Source organism: Bubalus bubalis, chromosome 4 (assembly GCF_019923935.1).
Source record: "Bubalus bubalis isolate 160015118507 breed Murrah chromosome 4, NDDB_SH_1, whole genome shotgun sequence".
Classification (NCBI taxonomy): Eukaryota; Metazoa; Chordata; class Mammalia; order Artiodactyla; family Bovidae; genus Bubalus; species Bubalus bubalis.
Window position 1 is genome coordinate 132,902,727 of NC_059160.1, and position 16,955 is coordinate 132,919,681.

At 41.0% G+C, this 16,955-nt stretch overlaps 1 protein-coding gene across 1 annotated transcript in view; it reads left to right on the top strand.

Annotated features, from left to right (window-relative positions):
• Nucleotides 1–16,955, top strand: part of RET (ret proto-oncogene) — an 87,646-nt gene that overhangs the window by 58,776 nt on the left and 11,915 nt on the right. The gene's annotated exons all lie outside the window — the stretch shown is intronic.

A 16,955-nucleotide genomic window follows, 5' to 3' on the forward strand; every position in this document is an offset into this window, starting at 1 on the left:
ATGTCAGGAATGACCCAGAAGAGGGAAAGATTGCGGTTTCTCAAAGGATAGTCATTGAAAGAAATGAAAAGAAGTGTTGTGGCAAAAAGTAGAATTGTTTTTTGTCTGCACTGTTGTGGCTTGCAGGGTCTTAGTTCCCCAACCAGGAACTGAACCCATGCCCCCTGCAATAGAAGCATGGAGTCATAATCACTGGACCACCATGGAATTCCCAGGAAATTGTACTTTTTAAGAGAGTTGAATCATCTATATAGCTTTGTAGAAATAAATAAGACCACCCAAAAGAGAATGAGCAGGGTTTATTTATTCTGCACTTGCTCTTGCAAAGGAAGAGGCCACCATCTTCTTGCTTTTGGCAGAGAGTCAAAGGCAGGCAGAGGAGGAAGAAAGCTTTACAGGAAAAAAGAGAAATGGTGGGGGAGGCTTCAGGTATACTGTGATTGGAGGCTATTGGCATGAGGAGGCTGAAGGCACTAAAGTAACTAGAAACTGAGCATCTTAGGTGATTCACTTGGAGGATATATTTGGCTTTCTTTGGGTGGTTTCAAGTTGGAAATTGGGGCAAAATAAAACAGGGAGTCTGGCAGTCATTGACCAGATCCTGACCATCTTGGGATACTGCAGAGGTTACGGGTTGGAGTTCTTTGGTTCTACGTGGGCTGGCCGTTGTCTGTTTGCATATTCAGTCTCTCAGTTCCTCTCTTTTGGTCCTTTTTTTGCTTGAAAGTTGATGAATACAAGGAAGTTTATAAATCCAGGCCTTCACCACTTAGAGGCTGATTTTTCAGTCATCTCCATGGTTAACTGTATTGTGAGGTAGTTTTTTTAAAGGATGGATTATATTTATTTATTTACTTTCAATGTGTATTTATTTGGCCATGCTGAGAGGAGTATGTGGAATCTTAATTCCCAGACCAGCAACCAATCCCATATCCCCTGCATTCTGGAAGCATGGAGCCTTAACCACTGGACCACCAGGGAAGTCCCTGTTGATTGTTTTTTTTTTTTTTCCCCCGTAAGAGTCATTCTAACAAATGTGAGGTAATACGCCATGGTTGTTTGGAATTGATTTTCCCTTACCTTCCTGTTGTATCATCATGTTGATCACCTGTCAAGAAAGCGGCTGTTCAGAAGCATTTGGGTCCCAGATAGACGCAAAGAACCAGCATCATGAGCACTAGGACAAAAACAAGAAGAGTTAATAAACCCTGTAAGGTTTATTGAACCAAGAATCCCAACCCAAGCCAAGCACAAATCCCATATAGACCATGAGGATCAAATTTATTAGAGAGTGAAGTAGCTTTGCCTGAAGGCATTGTATTGTCTGTCCCAGCTTCCCCGTTTCAATGACACAAGGAGGGTATTAGGAATGGCACAGATCATGACTAACCAACAAGAAATCTAGAGCAATGCAACTGTCCATCACTACTTGTGTGAACAAGATGGGACTGATCGGTGTTCCATCTGGGGAAGAGGCGGTACTGCTAATGTCTTTTGCCAGAGTTAGTGATAAGTTTCTTACAAACCTATATTCATGATTTCTACTGATGGAACACTGCTCTGATTGTTCACATAAACAATGAGACAGAAATTCCCCCAGGTTGAGTGCTGCATAATCAAGGCTGGCTTTGTTTTGGAACTCAGAATTTTCAGCCTTGGTCATTTAGAGACTTAGAGTCTGTGTACAGACAAGTCTTGGAATATTATTACTAATTTGCATGAGATGTTTCATGCATGCATGCTATGTCACTTCAGTCGTGTCTGACTCTGCAACTCTATGGACTGTAGCCTACTAGGCTCCCCTGTCTGTGGGATTCTCCAAGCAAGAAAACTGGAGTGGGTTGCCATACTCTTCTCCAGGGGATCTTCCCGATCCAGGGATTGAACCCGCATCTCTGGCATCTCATGCATTGCAGGTGGCTTCTTTACTGCTGAGCCACTAGGGAAGCCCAAAGGAAACAGGACCAGGCATCCTGATTACAAAAGATGTACTATCTGGTAGGGACAATGGAGATCTAGGAAAGAAGTTACTCATAACAGAAGGCTGGAACCAGGGCTTACGTAAGTTGCGCTACATGTTTGGATCGCTGTTGGTCTTTTACAGGTGGCAAATATTTGACTTATCACCCTGTGAAAGTCATTGAATTCAAATTTAGAATTACCTAAGGTCTGGCAATTACCTAGATTGTAATAACTGTTTTTTTTTTCTTCTGATAAAGGAGGACACAAGGAAAGTCACAGGTGAACTTGTTTAAGGTTGTTTTCCATGTTGCTGCAAATGGAGCTGCCATCAACTGTAATTCTTATTGTCTCCTTTGATGAGATGATAGCTTCCTTGTGGTTTGCATCACGGGGGTCTCGAGATGGAGGGTAGACTCAGGAGTCAGTTTAAGATCTAGGGCAGTGGCTACTTCTTGGGATAATCTATCAATGGTGTTAGAATGAGTATATTGTGACATAACCATTGTAATAAAGAGAAAAGACAGGAGAGGAAAAGGGTCATTATTGGTAAATGACAACCAGAGATCTACAGAAAATGAGAATAAGAATAAGCAAGCCAATAAAAAAAAAACACACAAGAATTAGACAGGGTTTTGATCTAACATTTTGGGGAGAACTATCCTATACCTTGTGCACTATCCTAGGTCGTCTCCTTGTCCTAAAGGTCTTGAGTCAGCTCCGTGCTTCTGAAGATCAGCCACTTTTGGGGGTCTCAGAATCCTCAGTTTGAGGTCCTCTATTGGAATAGTCTTCCAATTATGTGGAATTCCAGATTACTTCTTAGTTGTGAAACGTGAACCCGAGGATTGATTCCCTAAAGTTTTGCTGCTGTAACATATTTCCCTCCCAGATGAAGGCAGAAAAGGTATTGACTGTTATTATTCAGCCTTAAAAAGGCATGAAATTCTGCCATGTGCTGCAACATGGATGAAGCTTGAAAACGTCATGCTAAATGAAATAAGAGACCACAAAAAAACAAACACTAGATTTTTCCACTTACATGAAGTACTTACAGCAGTCAAATTCTTAGATACAGAAAGTCAAATGGTGGTTGCCAGTGGCGGGGGGAGGGAAAATGGCAAGTTAGTGTTTAATTGGTAGAGTTTCAGTTTTGGGGTGATGAAAAAGTTCTAGACATGGTGGTGATGGTTGCATCAGGATGTGAATGTACTTAATGTCACTGATCTATGCACTCTAAAATGGATAAAATTGTGAATTTTATGTTATGTATATTTTACCATGCACACACAGAGAAAGCAATTGATTGTCTTGATCTAGAAGCACACTGAAAAAGCTAAGCAAAGATTCACTACAGAAAGTATGAGTTAAGTGAGGAGTAACAGGATGGTATTTGAGTTAAGAAGTGAGGAGTAACAATTTTATTGATGGTCCTGCAGTCTTAAACCTGTCCTTTTAATGTGGGCATATTACAATGGCAGGGTATGAGCAGACCTTTGGATCTAAGGCTTTCAACTATCAGTTGGATCCCTTACTATGCTTACAGTTTCAAGGGTTATTGGGTAAGTTTAAGCAATGGTTTGGTAGGATCTATATGAACTTTAATAGGTTCTCTTCTGATTATTTTCCCATAACAGTGGAACTGTGAGCCCATGGAGTGTCAGGTTCAGTTTCAGTATTTATCTGGGGCATGCACCAAAAATAATGCAATATTAAATATACATCAGAGTATTGGGAACTATTTGTGAGATTCCTGAGGACTCCTCTACTCATAAGCAGGTTGATTCTGTTCCCCGTTATTTTTTGGTGCATAATTTCAAAGGCATTTCTCAAATGAACAAACTTGTTCAAAGTCAATGTTCCTCAGAGTAGAAGGCCCAGAGCATCCTTGGTGAAGTTATGCCATTTAGAGAGAGAGAGACCCAAGAGTTGGTTGGTGTTGCAAAGAAACAATATAAGAAATAGGAGGTTTCCTGGAGGAGGAGAGGAATTAGACTTAGGGAACACGATGAGAGCGGGCAACATCAGGTAGCAATGTCATGCTTGTGCACCTCATATCTCGCAGGACACATAATTGAGATGGAAGAACCCCATCCAGTTTTACTGACAACTGCAATAAAGTTTGTCCTCGTGGATGAACCCTAGACTCACAGGTCGAGGAGGCTCTGCCTGTGTTCTGCACCATAACTCTCCTCCTGACAGACAACACTTTTAGACAGTACAACACAAAATAGAAACACAAAAGACAGCAAAAAAGATGCAAAAGAATGATCTGATTCTATCAAAGATGCCAGTCAAATGGGAATCAACAACAAAACCTGAGTACCAAATAGCCCAGGCCCGCAACTAAATAGCCCAGGAATCTAACATAAAGACAGCAGAGGTTTTAAAAAAAAAGAGAGCAGAGGTAAGACCCCAAATGAAGAACTGCAAGGTACAAGGAGGCCACATGTATTGCATCTGCTTGAAGTCTTCAGTCTGAGACAACAAGCAGACTATGATGCAGACCATATCTTGGTGGGGCCACCAGGAAAATGATACAAATGAAGACTGCCCCAATGAAACAGGCAAAGGCCATGTATTCAGAGCTTGCCATAGAAAGGGGGTCAGACCCATCACTTACTTTTGACAGAGACTCAAAGGCAGGCTGGGTTTCCCAGATGGCTCAGTGGTAAAGCATCCACCTGCCAATGCTGGAGATGCAGGTTCTGCCCCTGGGTCTGGAAGATCCCTTGGAGGAGAAAACAGCAACCCACTGTAGTATTTCTTGCTGAGATAATCCCATGGTTAGAGGAACTGGCAGGCTATAGTGCGTGGAATGGCAGAGTTGGACACGACTGAGTACGCACACAGACATGCAGAAGCAGGCTGAGGAAAGCTTTATAGTTTAAAAGAAAATCCTCAGAGATTGGTGGGAGATTTAGGGTTCTTTAAACTACATCCTTCTGATACTAATCATACCACAGTTGTGCTTTAGCATTTTTGCCAAGGGAACTACTTTATTTTATAAGCCCCAGTATATTACCCATTATCTGCCATAGAATTTGCATTATGCATTATCTTCTCTCTAAATTCAAATTACATATATTTACTGTATGATTTCGGAGAAGGCAATGACACCCCACTCCAGTACTCTTGCCTGGAAAATCCCATGGATGGAGGAGCCTGGTAGTCTGCAGTCCATGGGGTTGCTAAGAGTTGGACATGGCTGAGCCACTTCACTTTCACTTTTCACTTTCATGCATTGGAGAAGGAAATGGCAACCCACTCCAGTGTTCTTTTCTGGAGAATCCCAGGGATGGGGGAGCCTGGTTGGCTGCCGTCTATGGGGTCTCACAGAGTCGAACACAACTGAAGTGACTTAGCAGTGTATGATTTGGCAGTCAATAAGCTTACAATTTAAATTCATCGATGGCAGAACCTAAATTGTATTTTTAAAACAATTCTAATGGAGGATTCAAAGAACAGTTTTAAAGAAATGACACACTGCTATGATTTCATGCCAGATCCTGCACTGAGAGAGCCTCTACAGTTTCTTCTCTTGAGTTTCCGTTTTCCCTGTTGTAAACTGAAGACCATAACCTATTCCATAGAGGTATCAAAAGACTCTCCCTAGAGCATGACCAGGCAACCTGACCAAAGTGTAGTTGTGGCAGGCAGAAAATGTAATCAGGCTTGTCATCTGCTCTAGAAGCTGGTCAAATGGTAGAGATTCTGGAAAAGAGAGGGATCATTACGTGTTACTTTAACCAATTCAATATATATTTATTGACCACTATGTGCAAAGTCCTGGGAGACAAAAGACATGACCCTTATTTTCAGAAGCTTAGAGACCATGGAGTCTATAACTAGATGAATTCTTTATCCTTGAGTCAGGTTGAGGGGGAAAGGGTGTCAGAACTGTAAATGTTTTCATTTGTTCAGAAATGATATGAGAGCAGAATGAGACCTTGAAGTTGGGTAGAGACTGGATATTCTACAAGCCTGGCTTAGAAGTAGACTTCCAGACTCTCTTACCCATGGGATTTTCCACAGGACATATCCAAGGAGAACATCTGGCTTAAAAACATCCCAACAACCATCATCCAGTAAAGACAGCGGTCATTAGGAAACCCCTCAGAACACCACCTAGTGTGACCTTCCCTAGTGGCAAAGAGTCTGCCTGCAATATGGGAGACCTGGGTTCGATCCCTGGGTTGGGAAGATCCCCTGGAGAAGGGAATGGCAACCCACTCCAGTATTCTTAACTGGAAAACCCCATGAACAGAGGAACCTGGTGGGCCCCAGTTCATGGAGTCGCAAAAAGTTGGACACGACTGAGCGACTAACACACAGAACACCACCACTCCCATAGGAGGCACCCCCTAGTCACCCCAGACTTCTGCTCTAACTGATGCACTTCATGAGAGCCATGAGCTTTGCCTACCACATACCTGCTAGGCATAGTGCCAAACACTTCAAATACAAAATTGTTTAATCCTCACAACAATCTTAGAAGTACGTGCTGTGTTATTGTCCCCATAACAGTTGAGAAAACAGGCTTGAAGAGGCTAAGTCCACGAAGCCTGCCAAGGTAACCAAATGGGGAAAGCAGAGTCCAGATAAGAGACCGAAGCCCTCTTAGCACAGTCATGTCCTGCCCAGACAAAGGCAGATGCCCAGTATCTCCTCTACTGCTCGGCTTGGGGCCTGACAAAGTGCCTTGGGGATGTCTCTGGAACAGCAATTGAACGGTGGGAATGTCAGGGAGGGCTTTTCTGCCCCCGCACCCACTGAAGTCAAGCAATGTCAGATCTCGAAGTCATTTTCCATAATGACTTCCAAAATCTACCCCAATCCCCTCCTTTCACATACAAGGAAATTAAAGGCCAAAGAAATGGAATGACTGGCAGCCAGGGCTTCCTCGCTGGGGCTAAACACGCAGCCCAGCACTTCTGAGGATGCTCAGACATCTCTGGCGACCTGTCACTCCTCAGCTCACTTCCCCCGCAGGCACTTCACGCCCCCGGTCTCCCAAGTCAGGGTTCCCGGGCAGGATCAGCACTGCCATCCTCTGCTGAGTCCCTCCCTTTTGCAAAGCCAGCCGTCCGGCCCAAGCTGGTACTCCCGTCCTTGTAGACGCCTGCTCGGGCAAAAGGGGTTTCCTGCCTCCCGCACTCTCCCAGCCTCCACAAATCGTTTTTTGAGCTACACACACGCGGTCACGCACACAGGGATATGTGTAACAGATCATGGATTATAATCAGTACTGGATGCTAATTATTGCGCTTTCTTCGCCAAGCACTGGGCGTGGATGGGGCGTGGGCGGGGCCGGGGAGGGCGTGGGCGTGGCGAGATCGTTCCGCTGCGGCGGCCCCATTTCCTCACGCGCGCCGGAAGTGGAGGTTAGCGGCGCGGCGGCGCGCCCCGAGGGTGGGAGGTGGGGAGGTGGCGGCCTCAGAGAGCCGGGCGCCGCCCAGTAGTGCTTGCGGCTGGGGAGCTGGCGGCAGGGCAGCGGCCGCCGTGAGCAGATGGGTGAACGCGGTGAGTACCCAGCCCTCCTGGCTCACCGGCCTGCAGCTTCCAGAGCGCGGGTCCCGGACTGTGGGTCTCGGTCTCGGTCCTGGTCGGGTCACCTCACGGACGAGCTCTCCGGGGGGTCCTGTCCGCGTGGGGTCGCCGCACGGACAAGCCCTCCGGAGCCGGCTCCCGTGTCAGGAAAAGCTGCGGTTTCTCGGAGCGGTTTGAGTTGTCTTTTTATGAACAGTGCTGCCAGAGACCGTTGGTTTGCGTGTTTTATTTTTATCACTTTTTTAAAAAACCAATACACCACTGTCTCTGCTCCCCTCAGTGGATAAACTTTGTAGTCAGCTGTTACCTCTTTATTGCGTTAAATTAGTATTCTCTGGCGGCAGCCTAGCTTTCTGCCAGACGCTAGGCGCCTTTGAAAGACGCACATTTGTGGAGCAATTAGTGGGGCCGAGGAGACCAAGGGACGGGAAACCTCTTGCATTTTCAGACTTCATCTTGAAAATTATACTATTCCAGAGCAACTTGCAGAGGAATAATTTGTAAACGCCATAGTGAGGCTTTTGTTGATGATGATATTATTGGCAGAATGAAATTTGATTGTAAAAATCTTAAGCTTTTATCCTTTAGCCTGCTTTTCAGATTTATATGCGATGTCTGGATATTTAACTGCCCTTGATGGTTCTCAGGAGCTGGGCCTTCACTTTTGCTGGAATTAATGTTGTATTAAAATGTGTACTTCAAATGTGGAAGTAGGACTCCCAAGTATCTTATGACTGAGAATGTTAACGTTGGTTTTGTATTATTATTCTGACACCGTTTGTTTTAAATTGTCTTATGACTTAATGTAAAAAGGATTTTGGATATCCAGTATTTGTGGCTCAGAGAATTTTGACATAAACATAGTTTTAGTCCATCAGTTTGCAAATTACATTTTTTCTTAACTTTTTGATTGAGGTATAAAATATATATGAAGTCATAAAGTGCATGAATCTTAGTTGTACAGCTCAGTGAACTTTTATGTATTTATTAAGTTTTGCAACCACCAGCCACATCATATTATATACCTATGGAACATTTCCATCATTCCAGGAGTTTCCCCCTGCTGCTTCCAAGTCAGTTATACCCCTGTGCCCGCCCCCCCCCCCATCAGTATTCAGATTTCTGTCATCTATTCGTTTTGTTTAGTTGGGGGGTTATATTAATGGAATCATACAGTATACTCCACATACTGCTTATGAGTTTCACCCATAATGTTTCATGTATCAGTAGTTTGTTCTTTTTTATTGTGTGTAGAATCCATTGCATGATTATATGACTACGCTGTTGGTTGATCTTTTTGTTTCCAGTTTTTGTATTTTGTGTATTTTGAAGACTGCTATGAACATTCTTAACAAATGTCTTGGTGAAGATCTGTGTTAGCTGTGAAATGGCTAAATCATAAAGTAGATGGAAAATTACTTCTTAACCATCCTGGAATCCTCCTTTTTAAAAAAATACAATTTGTTATCTTAACTTTTGTAACATTAAAGATTGGTAAAAAGCATAACCATTAATATTTTCAAGACTTAAGTGATTTATTACCAAATTATTTACTCCTTGGATTGCACATCTATGACTGTCATTATTTAACTGTCTCTTAGTTAAGTCTGTTGGATAGAGCTGGTGCCGTTTTGTCCCTGAAACTTGTTGTATAAGACTTAAGTAAGAACTGTTATTACTCAAGTTAGTGGTTGTTAGGGGAAATGAAACACCGAAAGAAGGTGACTAAAAATGGATTGAAGAGTCATAGGATTGCAAGTCAAAACACTTAACATTGTTGTTGTCATACTGCACAAAGTTCTGGGTATAAATGTAAAATTGAATTATAAGGTTAGTTACAATTGTGAGTTTACTACAGGAGTACAGTGATTTCCACCTGTGCTGAGATAGTGATACATTTATAATGGAAACAGACCACAGAGATCATTAAACATTTGTGGGAAATGGTAACACATAGAAGATACCCCTGACTGAACAGAACACAAAGGACTGGACCTGAAACAATGGAGTTCATGTAAGAAAAAGAAGAAAGCTTTAATATAAATATTAATATGCCCAGATTTGGGAAGGTACGGCTCCCCCAGTGGCTCAGTGGTAAAGGATGAGCCTGCAGTGCAGGATATGCAGGAGATGTGTGTACGATCCCTGTGTGGGGAAGATCCCCGGAGGAGGAAATGGCAACCCACTCCAGTAATCTTGTAGGGACAATCCCATGGGTAGAAGAGCCTGGTGGGCTACAGTCCATGGGGTTGCAAAGAGTCGGACATGACTGAGCAGCTGAGCACAGTCAGCAGTCACATACCTACTGAATATATACCAGCTGGCCTGAAAATACAGTCAGTTCTTGAATATTAAAACATAGAGTGTTGGAAAAAGAACTTCCCTGGTGGTCCATTGGTTAAGACTCCAGGCTTCCACTGCAGGCGGCAAGGGTTCCATCCCTGGATGGGGAGCTAAGATTGCACATGCCATGCATTGTGGGTCCTCCCCCAGAAAAGCTCTCATTAAGCATTCCCCCACCCCCACCGCCTCATTGGACATGTTTTGAATTCAGAATCTTATTTCTCACCAAACTCTCATTCAAAGTAGTGGCGAAATAAAATCATTTTTACCCAGACCCACTCGGAATGTCTCAGGATGTTCTATATCAAATGAAAAATTAATCCAAGAAAAATACATGTGGAATTCAAGAAACAGTAATGAAAGAAAATAGTAAAATGTATTTCTTTACTCCAAGGCATTGCTAACTAGCTAAGAAGTTTAATGCAATGCAAAAGAAGAATTCATAAGCCAGAGTATATAGTTTTTAAGTCTGTAATCTGGAACAGATATTTGACATGATTTTAAAGTTAATTGGGAAGGTGGATAATAGATAAAGCATGTTGGAAGGTTTGTCCCGAGTAAGGGAGAAACTATAAATAACTGACCAATTACTGTTGAAACGAATGCTTTATGGAAATTTGTCCCAGCTGGAAAGTTCCATTTCCAGGGATTTATCCTGAAGATGAATTCACATGTGGAAAGTTATGTATACACATATAAGACTATTTCTGCTGAGATGTTAATAATGTTGGTGGATTTAGAAGAATACACAAAAACTAGAGAGGGGAACCCGGCCTCTGGGTTAGAAGGATAGGTGTCACTGTATGCCTTTGTATTGTGTTTAACCGTTTTATTACATGTATTTGTGGAATTTTATAAAACATTTTTAAGAATATAAAAATTTGTAAGGGTTTAGAGCATGGGTTTGATCCTACTTTCGTACTATGTGTGACCTAAGAGTGGCTTTTATATTTTTAAGTGCTTGGGGAAAAAAGAATAGTTTGTAACATGAAAATTATATGAAGTTAAAATTTCAGCATCCTTTAGAACGCACCTCTGCCATTCATTTACTCATTTTCTATGGCTGCCTTTGTGCTGTGAGGCAGAGTTGACTGGTTGTTGATATTTACTGCTTGACCCTCTACCTAAAATGTTTGCTAACCCCTTATTTAGAGGCCAGAAATAGACTTTCATATATGTAGGAATTTTGCTTTGATTAAAGTGGCATTTCAAATTAGTGTCAAGAGCATGGATTATTTAATAAATTGTAAGAATTGACTATTTGAGGAAATAAATTTTATACTAGAATTATTTCTGATAGGAAAGCCAAAATTGAGAAGTCCTGCAGGAAAAGATTGATAGGTTTAACCGTTAACAGCAACAACAAAGCAAAACTTTGTGTAATGGGAAATAATACCTAACACTTATTGAACACTTAATGATTGTCACGTTTTGCTTAATTTGTACAATAACACTCTTAAGGTAGATTCTATAACTGTCCCCACCTAACAGATGAGAAAACTGAAGTTTATAGAGATTAAGGAATTTGTTTGTATTGATGAGTTAGAAAGTGATAGAGCAGATGTGTGAACTCAGACCACCTAAGACTGTTATACAGACAAAACCTGAAAGAAGTGTTTGTAGTTTGTTAACCAATGGCACCCACTCCAGTACTCTCACCTGGAAAATCCCATGGATGAAGGAGCCTGGTAGGCTGCAGTCCATGGGGTCGTGACAAGTCGGACATGACTGAGGGACTTCACTTTCCCTTTTCACTTTCATGCATTGGAGAAGGAAATGGCAACCCACTCCAGTGTTCTTGCCTGGAGAATCCCAGGGACCGGGGAGCCTGGTGGGCTGCCGTCTATGGGGTCGCACAGAGTCGGACATGACTGAAGCGACTTAGCAGCAACACCATTGTATAGATATTATCTGTGTCAGCCGCATCTGGATCTGCTTCATCCCTTTTAGATAGACATTCTGTTATTTTCTGGTAAACATTCTGCAGTTTACTAAACCTTTCCCCTATTGAAAGACTTTAATTTGCTTTTATTTAGCTGTTATATCCCTGGAGTTCAGACGGTAAAGAATCTGCCTGCAGTGTAGGAGACCTGGGTTTGATCCCTGAGTTAGGAAGATTCCCTGGAGAAGGGAATGACTACCCACTCCAGTTTTCTTGTCTGAAGAATTCTATGGACAGAGAAGCCTGGTGGGCTACAGTCCATGGGATCACAAAGAGTCGGACACGACTGAGTGACTAACACTCACTCACACTCATAACACTAGCAAACACCTTATGCATTGACTTTACATATTAGTATGAATATTTCTGTAGTTTAGAATCTTAAACATGGAATTGCAAATTGTTGAATTAAAGGGCATGTGCATTTAAATCAAATTTGTCCTCCAAAAAATAAGAATGTGTGTGCATGTATGTCCATATATGTGTGTATTTTTAGTTTATCTTTGTCTGTATGTGTATATTTTTAGTTTATCTTTCATCATCCAGACAAACCATTTGTTTTTACAGACCAAGCCCAGAAAGGTTAAGTGTTATGCTCAAGATTGCATAGCTATTAAGTAGCTATGATTTGACTCTTTTTTATTGTGCTGCAGGCTGCCTTTGGCACAATTTTCTGCTTTATCTATAATGATATTGATGTTACTGCATTTATCTTGCTGAAATCCACATACCATAAGTTTAGTTTTGGTAAACTTATGAAATCCATAAGTTTAGTTTTCCCCAGAAACACTCGTCAGAATTAATTCATCTGACCTTACTTGTTCTTGACACCCAGCACTATGCCTCTTTCAGTGAGTTTGGGCAATTATAATAAAGTACTTGTAGACTGAGGGCTTCCCCTGTGGCTCAGAGACAGAGAATCTGCCTGCAGTGGAGGAGATGCAGATTCGATCCTTGGGTCTGGATGATCCCCTGGAGGAGGAAACGGCAGCTTGCTGGGAAAATCCCATGGACAGAGGAGCCTGGTGGGCTACAGTTTGTGGGGTCACAAAGAGTCAAACGCAACTGAGCAGGTGACCATAGACTGAGTGACTTACAACAAGTATATTTCTCAAGTCTGCAATCGGGATGTCAGCATGATTGGGTTATGGTGAGGACCCTCTTCCAGACTGTATCTTATTGTATCTTCACAAAGCAGAAGAGGGCTACTTTGTTCCCTCATAGGGCTTCCCTGGCTGGCTCAGACAGTAAGGAGTCTGCTTGCAGTGCAGGAGACCTGAGTTCAATCCCTGAGTCGGGAAGATCCTCCAGAGAAGGAAATGGCAACCCACTCCAGGATTCTTGCCTGGAAAATCCCATGGACAGAGGAGCGTGGCAGGCTACAGTCCATGGTGTCGCCAAGAGTCGGATACGACTGAGCGACTTCACTTTTGTTCTCTCATAAGGGCATAAGTCCCATTCAAGAGGGCTCCACCTTCACGAACTGACTAGCTTCCAAAGGCCCTGACTCCTAATACTGCCATATTGGGGTTTAGGATTTTAACGTATGAATTTGCTGGGGGGTGGTGGGTGCGGCTCATTCATTGCAGGGCCTGGACTCAGAGTAGGTACTCAAAATATTTGTTGAATGCACACTGCCTTTTGGTAATCAGTATTTCTAAATATCTACAAAACATTTATTCAGTAACATGTTAAAGAATCCATGTATCATTGGAATATTCATCAGTTGCTCAAGAAAGAAAAAGTTCTAATTCCCTCCCTCACATATGTTTGTACTTCATGTTTAGTCTACTGACAGGCTTTGTTTTCCTAATAATTTTTGTGACTTTGTTTAAATGAACTCAAAATTATGTATTAAGTTTTTGAAAACTGAATAAATTATTCTGCACAGAAAATTTAGGCAGATTATACAGACTAGAACTTTGAAAATAAATATTCAGATTCAAATGAATTGCTTGTATTTTGCAGAAGACAGTAGGCTACTCTTATTGCAGAAGTTAGTTTGGCATCCTGCAGTGTAAGCATTCAGGAAGTGATGTTTGAAAAGTTTATTAGTAATTCCATAAAATTATAGAATCAAATGTTTGAGTAGGAACTGGAAAGGTCATACTATGTAGGGATCGGTACTGTAGAATGAACTATCTTTAATACTCTCTTCTTGTCTCAAAATCACAAGGCAAATGAGACTTTCAGAGTAATCCAAGTTCTACTTTTGTAGGGATGGAGCCTGGGGTATTCTTAGGGTTTTTTTAATTATTTTTTTTTATTTTTTAATATAAATTTATTTTAATTGGAGGCTAATTACTTTACAATATTGTATTGGTTTTGCTATACATCAACATGAATCTGCCACGGGTGTACACGTGTTCCCAATCCTGAAACCCCTCCCTCCTCCCCCATACCATCCCTCTGGGTCATCCCAGTGCACCAGCCCCGAGCATCCTGTATCATGCATCGAACCTGGACTGGTGATTTGTTTCACATATGATATTATGTAAATCTTTGTACTTGTCCAAATGACCAAAATGGAGTTTACTTGCAAATGCCTCTTTGGCACTACTACTCGAACTAAATCGGATTTGGTTTTATTTTTTAAACAGCTTCATTGAGGTATAATTGACTTTTAATACCCTACACATTTAAAGTATAAAATTTGATAATTTGAACATGTCTACCTGAAATCATCACCACACTCAAAATGATAGACATATCCATCACTACCAAAAGTTTCTTTGTGCCCTTTAATAATTTCTTCCTCGTATCACCTTCCCCGACTCTCACCCCATTCCAGGCAACCACTAACTGCTGTGCTTTCTGTCACTACAAATTACCTTACATTGTCTTGAATTTATATAAATGGAATCATAGTCTTTCATTGTACTCTTTTTATTGTTGGACTTCTATTATTGAGATTCATCCATATTAAAGCTCAGTCACTCCCATCTCTTTGTGACCCTTTGAACTGTAGCCTGTCAGGCTCTGTCCATGAGATTTTTCAGGCAAGAATACTGGAGTGGGTTGCCACTTCCTCCTCCAGGGGACCTTCCTGACCCAGGGATCGCTCTGTCTCTCCTGTTACAGGTGGATTCTTGACTCACTGAGCCATTGGGGAAACCCGTTGACGTCTGTGTCAGTAGTTTACTCCTTTTGGTTGCTAGCGGTGTCCCACTGTGTGGCTGTACTAGTTTGTTTATCCATTCCCTTGTTAATGGACATTTGAGTTGTTTCTAGTTTTTGGCTGTTTCATGTACAGCTGTTTTGAACATTTGTGCACAAGTCTTTGTATGGACATATACTTTCATTTCTCTTGGTTAAATATCTAGGAATGGAATGGCTCAATCAAATGATAGGCTTATATTTAACTTGTTAAGAAACTGAAACCATCTTGCATTATCACCAGCAGTGTATGGAAGTTCTAACTCCTCCACTTGTCACTAACATCAGGCTTTTCAATTTTAGCCCATCTAAGATTAACCATTGTGGTGTCTCATTATGTTTTGAATTTATATTTCCCTAATGGCTAACAGTGTTGAGTATTTTTTTCATGTTCTTATTTGAAATGTTTCTTCACATCTTTAGCCAATTTTTTAAATTGTGTTTGTTTTGTTATTATTGCATTTGATACTTTTTAAAATATATTCTGAATATAAGTCTTTTATCATATATTTGCTTCACCCATATTTTTTCCCGGTCTGTGACTTGTTTTTCCATTCCCTTAATAGTGTTCTTCAAAGAGCACAAATTTTGATGAAGTTCAATTTATTAATTATGCTGTTAGTTACATATCAAAGAAATCTTTGCCTAATTCAAGGGCACAAAGATTTCCCCCTGTGCTTCTAGTTTTATAGTTTGCATATAGAACTATGATTCATTTTGTGATTTTTTTTTTAAGTTGAGGTGTAGTTAACTTGAAGTATCATTTGAGTTTTCAGGTGTACGACATAGTGATTCACTATTTTTATAGGTTATTCTCCATTTAAAGGTATTATAAAATATCAGCTGTGTTCCCTGTGCTATACATACATCCTTGTATCTTATTTACACCTAGGAGTTCATACCTCTTACTCCCCTCCCCTGTCATGCCCCTTCCCCCGTGATTCACTCTGAACTGGACGCTAGTGCATGTGAAGCAGTGTCTCGTTGTGGTTTTCATTTTCTTATTGGATTATGATGTTGAGCATCTTTTTATATTGCTTGTAGACTTAATCTTTAAAGAAATGTCTACTCATACCTTTTGGATTACATATCTTTTTTTTTTTTTTTTTTGGCTGCATCAGGCAGCATGCAGAATCTTAGTTTCCTGACCAGAAATGGAGTGCATGCCCTCTGCATTGGAAGCACAGAGTCTTAACCACTGGACTGCCAGGGAATTCCCTGTTATTTATCTTTTTAATGTTGAGTAGTAAGAGTTCTTTATATATTCTAGATGCAGACCTCTATCAGATATATGATTTACAAATATTTTCTCCCATCCTTTTCACTTTCTTGATGATACCCTTTGCAGCACAAAAGTTTTTAATTTTAATGAAGTCTGCTTTATTTGATCTTTGGTATTTTGATGTCATATCTAAGAAACCATTGCCCAATCTACGGTCCCAAAGATTTACACTTACGTTTTTTTGTAAGTGTTTAGCTTTATAGTTTTAACTCTAAAACACTTAGATCTTTGATCCATTTTGGGTTAATTTTTGACCATAGGGTGAGGTAGAGATTCAGTTTTGTTCTTTTGCTTGTGAGCATCTAGGTATTCTAGCACCACTTATTAAAAAGACTGTTCTTTTTCCGTTGAGTTACCTTGCCACCTTTGTTGAAAATCAGTTGACTTAATGTGAAGGTTTATTTCTGGACCCTCAATTCTGCCCCATTGATCCGTATGTCTAGTCTTATGCTAGTTCCATGCTCTCTGGATTACTATAGCTTTGAAGTAAGTTTTAAAATGGAAAAGTTGAATTCTACAATTTTGTTCTTCTTTCTTAGTACTGTTTTGGCTATTCTGGGTTCCTTGAATTTCCATATGAGCTTTAGGATAAGCTTGTCAATTTCTGTAAAGCTGGGAATCTGAAGGAGATTGTGTTGAATCTGTAAATCAATTTGGAGAGTATTGCCATCTTAATAATATTAAGTCTTCCAGTCAGTGAGCATTGCTATCTTTCCATTTATT